Source organism: Hemiscyllium ocellatum, chromosome 10 (assembly GCF_020745735.1).
Source record: "Hemiscyllium ocellatum isolate sHemOce1 chromosome 10, sHemOce1.pat.X.cur, whole genome shotgun sequence".
Lineage (NCBI taxonomy): Eukaryota > Metazoa > Chordata > Chondrichthyes > Orectolobiformes > Hemiscylliidae > Hemiscyllium > Hemiscyllium ocellatum.
In genome coordinates this window covers 99,045,539-99,051,538 of record NC_083410.1, presented here as the reverse complement: position 1 = coordinate 99,051,538, position 6,000 = coordinate 99,045,539, and the positions used below count along the sequence as shown (strand labels likewise).

The following is a 6,000-nucleotide window of genomic DNA, read 5'->3' as shown; positions in this document are numbered from 1 at the left end:
AGGGGGAATCCCGGGTATAGGAGCGGGGTGAGGGGGAATCCCGGGTGCAGGAGCGGGGTGAGGGGGAATACCGGGTGCAGGAGCGGGGTGAGGGGGAATACTGGGTACAGGAGCAGTGTGAGGGGGAATCCCGGGTACATGAGCAGGGTGAGGGGGAATCCCGGGTGCAGGAGCGGGGTGAGGGGGAATACCGGGTACAGGAGCGGGGAAAGGGGGAATATTGAGTACAGGAGCAGGGTGAGGGGGAATCCCGGGTATAGGAGCAGGGCGAGGGGGAATCCCGGGCGCAGGAGGGGGGAAAGGGGGAATCCCGGGTACATGAGCAGGGTGAGGGGAATCCCGGGTGCAGGAGCGGGGAGAGGGGGAATCCCGAGTACAGGAGCGGGGCAAGGGGGAATCCCGAGTTCAGGAGCAGGGTGAGGGGGAATCCCGGGTGCAGGAGTAGGGAGAGGGGGAATCCCGGGTACAGGCGTAGGTTGAGGGGGAATCCCGAATACAGGCGCAGGGAGGGGGGGAATCCCGAGTACAGGAGCGGGGAGAGGGGAAATCCCAAGTACAGGAACAGGGAGAGGGGAAATCCCGGGTACAGGAGTAGGGTGAGAGGGGAATCCCGGGTACAGGAGCAGGGTGAGGGGGGAATCCCGGGTACAGGAGCGGGGTGAGGGGGGGGGGAATCCCGGGTACAGGAGCGGGGTGAGGGGGGGAATCCCGGGTACAGGAGCGGGGTGAGGGGGGGAATCCCGGGTACAGGAGCAGGGTGAGGGGGAAATCCCGTGCACAGGAGCGGGGTGAGGGGGGGTTCCTGGACACAGGAGTGGGGAGAGGGTGGAATCCCAGGTACAGGAGTGGGGTGAGGGGGAATCCCAGAAACAGGAGCAGGATGAGGAGAGGCTCAAGTCCTGGTGCAACGTGAAGGAGGTGAGTCCCAGTCCAGCGGGGTGTATCTTACTGCAGTTGAGTCCCAGTGTGGAGCCGGTTGGAGGATGGAGGGGACCGGGAAAGTGATTGGACTCTGGCTTCGGTCTGGCGTTCAGCTGTTGCTATTTGAAACTCTTTACCGGACTGTCACGTAAATCCTTTAACTCTTAAGATAAGGTAGTTACATCTACCTTATCTTAAACCTATTTTTACTCATTGTAAGTAATGCTCCTACTTTTCCTTTTAATTCTCTCTACGGTTTCCTCCCACAGTCCAAAGATGTGCGGGTCAGGTGAATTGGCCATGCTAAATTGCCCGTAGTGTTAGGTAATGGGGTAAATGTAGGGGTATAGGTGGGTTTCGCTTCGGCAGGTCGGTGTGGACTTGTTGGGCCGAAGGGCCTGTTTCCACACTGTAAGTAATCTAAAAAATTTGTATCTGGATACTTGTACCTAAGATGGTGCTGTTAAAAGCATGATTTGGAGATGCCAGTGTTGGACTGGGGTGGACAAAGTTACAAATCAGACAATACCAGGTTATAGTCCAATAGGTTTAATTGGAAGCACTAGCTTTCAGAGCGCCGCTCCTTCATCAGCTGTTGGACTATAACCTGATGTTGTGTGATTTGTAACTCTGTTAAAAGCAGTTATTGTAAAAGTTTTTACAGTACTTCTGTACTGGAGTACAAGTGACAATAAAGGATATTCTAATCTATTCCATTCACATACCCATCCAGATGCCTTTTGAATATTGTAATTGTACCAGGCTCCACCACTTCCTCTGGCAGCTCATTCCATACACGCACCGTCATCTGCGTGAAAAAAGTTGCCCCTTAGGTCTCTTTTAAGGATAAATGGTAAAGGTCAATCTTGTATTAACACAGTGAGTGTTTAGAATCTGGAATATAAAAGTGTAAATAGAGTACTAGAAGTGGAAACAAATCATATGCGTCCAATTGACCTTCACTCAACCCACCCAATACCCTCACCTTTATTCCACCTAAGATTGCTCTGCTATTCAATGCATTTGTGCTGATATTTTCCCTCAAATTCACCATCCTGCCTGCTCCCCACATCCATTGATTCTTTGCGAAATGAAAACACTTCACCTTATGCACACTCAGCAATGAAGCACCACAACTTTCTGAGGGCAGATTTAATTGTGGCACTCAAATGGGAATTGGGTAATTATTTGGGAGGGAAAAGACAGGGGAGTGGGGCCACCAGAGAATGATGGTGGAGAATGATGTAAAAACATAGGAATTCTGTTCTTAGAAAGAACTTGCAATCTTAAAATATCTTAAAATCTTAAAAAATCAGTACCCTAAATAAAAGTTACTGAAGCTTCTTAACTAATGTTCTAGACTTGGGGTCAGGGTTTTAAAATACAGATAGGCTGCTGACACTGACAATTCAGTGATAAATGCCGACTGTGCATGTTCCCCTCTGACTTATTCTTCCAAACTGTGCATGCGCACAGGGAGAAAGTGAGGACTGCAGATGCTGGAGATCAGAGTCAAGAGTGTGGTGCTGGAAAAGCACAGCAGGTCAGGCAGCATCCAAGGAGCAGGAGAACCGATGTTACGGGCATAAGCCCTTCATCCAATTTTCAAAAGTTGAAAATATTTCTACTTTAATTATGTATTTTCTCTTCTCTGATACACTGCCTTTTTTGACATTTGTAATGTTTTTATCACCCTTTATTTCAATTTAATTCAGAGATTTCACTGCCACTGTATGTGCTACTGTGTCAGCAAACACTGTCTGTTATGTAAGGGGTTGCACATCTACAGTAGAGACACAAGAACAATTTTTGCTTCTCACAAAGGGTCCCGAGTCTTTGGAATTCTCTTCTTCAAAGTCAGGGGTGAATCGGGGCAGCAAGGTGGCTCAGTGGTTAGCACTGCTGCCTCCCAGTGCCAAGGACTGAGGTTCGACTCCAGCCTTGGGTGACTGTCTGTGTGAGTTGGCACATTCTCCCTGTGTCTGTGTGAGTTTCTTCCCACAGTCCAAAGATGTTCAGGTTAGGTAGAATTGCCCTGTAGTGTACAGGGATGTGCAGGCTAGGTGGGTTAGCCATGGGAAATGCAGGGTTACATGATAAATGCTTACTGTGCATGTGCCCCACTGATAGGGTAGGGTACAGGAGTGAGTCCGGGTGGAATGCTCTTTGGAGGGTCAGTGCAAACCCAATGGGTTGAATGGCCTTTTGCCACACTGTAGGGATTCTACAATTCTAAGAAGTTGATTAAATAATATCGTTATTGTAACTACTGTTCCAGACTAAAATCAGCTGCTTTTATTACCCGCAGGAAGTAATTTTAAGGCATCTTTAAGCCTTGATCCAAGACGAACATGCAGCTCTAAATGAGCTGCCATTTATTTTTCAGGATCCTTTCTTTGACAATGGAACTTTGAAGATGCAGGTCCTATGATATAGATGCCTTCCTCGCGTGCCCAGCGACAATTATCCCCAAAACTACCCTGTTAAAAATTGAGTTCTCCCACTTGCCAGGAAAGCCAACTCAGAAAAATAAATGATCAACACCATGTCACATCCAATACCTTTCAATGCTTTGGAATCCCATATTCCTCTTCCCATTCCTTTCCGCAGCTTCTGATGCCAGTTGGGTCAACCCCTCTTGTAGCATTTCCTTTAAATACAGTTCAGGAAGACCCCTTACATGTGAAAAGCCGAGGGAGGATTCTGGTAATCCATTCTTTCATGAGTCAGATTTACTAAAATAATACCTGCACTCCACGGGTTAAACTACAAGGAGAGATTACAGAAACTAAGATTGTGTTCCCAGGAATTTAGAAGATTAAAAGCTGATTTGATTGAAGTTTATTCAGATGAACTAATAGGTAGATAGAGAGAAACTAACTCCACTCATCAAAGCGAGCTTCTTGAGAAATAAAATTCTGAAACACTTTGACACACTAAAGGTGATTGAAACTTGGAATTCTTTTCCACAAAAAGCAATTAATGCTAGATTAGCATCTAATTTTAAGTTTGATATTGATAGATTTTTGTAATGCAAAGTCATTAAGGGGCGAGGGGTAAAGATGAGAATACAGAGATAGGTCACATCTCAGCTATGATGTTATTGAATGACAGAATGGGTTGAAGATACTTGATAGCCTCCTCTTTCCATTTCATCTCCAGAAGTATCGATTTCAGTTAAAAAAAAGACTGTCATTTAAATAAAGCAAACTTGTCCAATTAGAAGAGTGGAGAGATATTTTCGAAGCATTTTCCAAACACTAACTGTCCTTCAAAATTGTTAATGGGCTGGGAGGCAACTTCTTAAAGGGCATCAACTTTGTGGAAAACGATCTTTCACTCCTTAACAAACTCTGGATGCAGCAACATGAGATCCTTTGTGTTGTGCTTACCTGTCACTTCTGTGCAACATCACAGCGAGTGCCCTCAAGTAAATGATAGAATTTGATTTTGCTCCTTCTTTTCATGGGATGTGGGTATCACTGGCAACATTAGCATTTGTGACACATTTCTGGCTGCCCTCGATTGTCTCAACAGCCCAGCAAGAGCGATTCTTGTCCTGTCCTGCAAGGCTCAGTATTTCCTCTTTCTGGGGAAGGGAGTGGACCGAGACATGAGCAGCTGATTGTCAGGCACCTCGCACACTCCCCCCCACCCCGACCCTCACAGTGTCCCCCCTCCCCTTCCCCTGCTCCCCACCTCCACCCCATTCCCCCACCACCCGTATGGTATTTTACTGCCCTGCTATGAAACGAGAGAAAGGGAGGGATTGGGTAAGGTGAAAGCAGGTGGTACGCTGGTGGAGGTGTTAGTAAGGGAGTATGGTAGCAGCACAGACAGAAGGCTGACTTAGTGCTTTGTGAGGTTGGGGTGGCTGAGACCCCATCTCCTGCACTCAAACCTGTGGTGGCATTATTCCTTTCTGCCATTTTTCCCAACTGTCATACTCTCCAAAGCTTTGTCATCTTATCTTGTATGTTTACAAAGGCATATGTGTTGGGGTTAAGGGGGTTATAGTTTAAGTGGGTGTAAATTCTTATATTAATGACATTTGTTTGAAGGAGTTTATTCTTAATAAGCAAGTTTTTTGAGATTATTAGCAAAATGGTGGTACTATCTTAACAATACTGCAGAGAAACAAAATGACTAGTTTGCTCATAAAGTAGAATGTTTATATTTTCAGTACACGTAGTGGATAGTGAGGTCTGATTTCCCATTAACGTCATAACACTATTGTTAACTTTAAGATATTTGGGGTCATAATTTGCAACACCCCGTGTAAACTATTCCTTCATCCACTCTGTTCTGATGTTTCCTCATAACCAACACTCCAATGTCAGATCACCTAGCAGTGAATCTCCTCTATGCCCTTTCTGTGGTCTTCACATTCTTCCTGAAGAAATTGCCACATGACCTAGATACAATGGGCTAGAATGTCCTTGTGGGGGTTTTGGAAGCTCTCTCTCTCTCTCTCTCTCTCTCTCTCCTCAAACTCTGGCAGAGGACCCCAGAGAAATAATCAGTCATGCAAAACATTAGGGATTTTGTTGAAGTTATTCTGGGAAGATTGCAAACTCCTGGCATTGTTTGTTTTACTCTATTACGCACTTGTGAAGTGCCGTGCATCACTTTCTTAATATTAATGGTGCTGTTTAAATGCAAATTGTTATTGTTTAATATTAAATCAATATGCTATATGAAGCAAGGACAAAATGTATTATATTACAATAGGGGCTGGATTACATCAGTGTATCTAATTGACACCAACCATCCAACCTTACTTCACCTGATTACAATTAGCATTAATTCTTTGTGTATATCATTACAAGAGATTGGCTGGAGTAATTACAATTATGCTGAGAAATGTTTATCATAATACAAAGATTGTTCTTACAAATCTAACATACTGTCAGTTCAGTGACATCATTTCCTACACTGTCCTTTATGTTCTGAGCATCTCCTATATCTAATTTCCAATGTATAGTAGCATTTTTTGCTTTTCAATACCCATATTTGTACATATTTCCACTAAATGCCAAGGTTTCATTATATACCAGCTTTTGCCAACACCTTAATGCT

General features: G+C 44.9%; 1 long non-coding RNA gene across 1 annotated transcript in view; it reads right to left on the bottom strand.

Annotated features, from left to right (window-relative positions):
• Positions 1–1,669: 1,669 nt before the first annotated feature.
• The window catches only part of LOC132819511 (uncharacterized), an 82,858-nt gene continuing 78,527 nt past the window's right edge, over positions 1,670–6,000 (bottom strand). The window contains exon 3 of the long non-coding RNA XR_009645094.1: positions 1,670–1,729. This is a non-coding gene — a long non-coding RNA (uncharacterized LOC132819511). The remainder of the gene's footprint in view (positions 1,730–6,000) is intronic.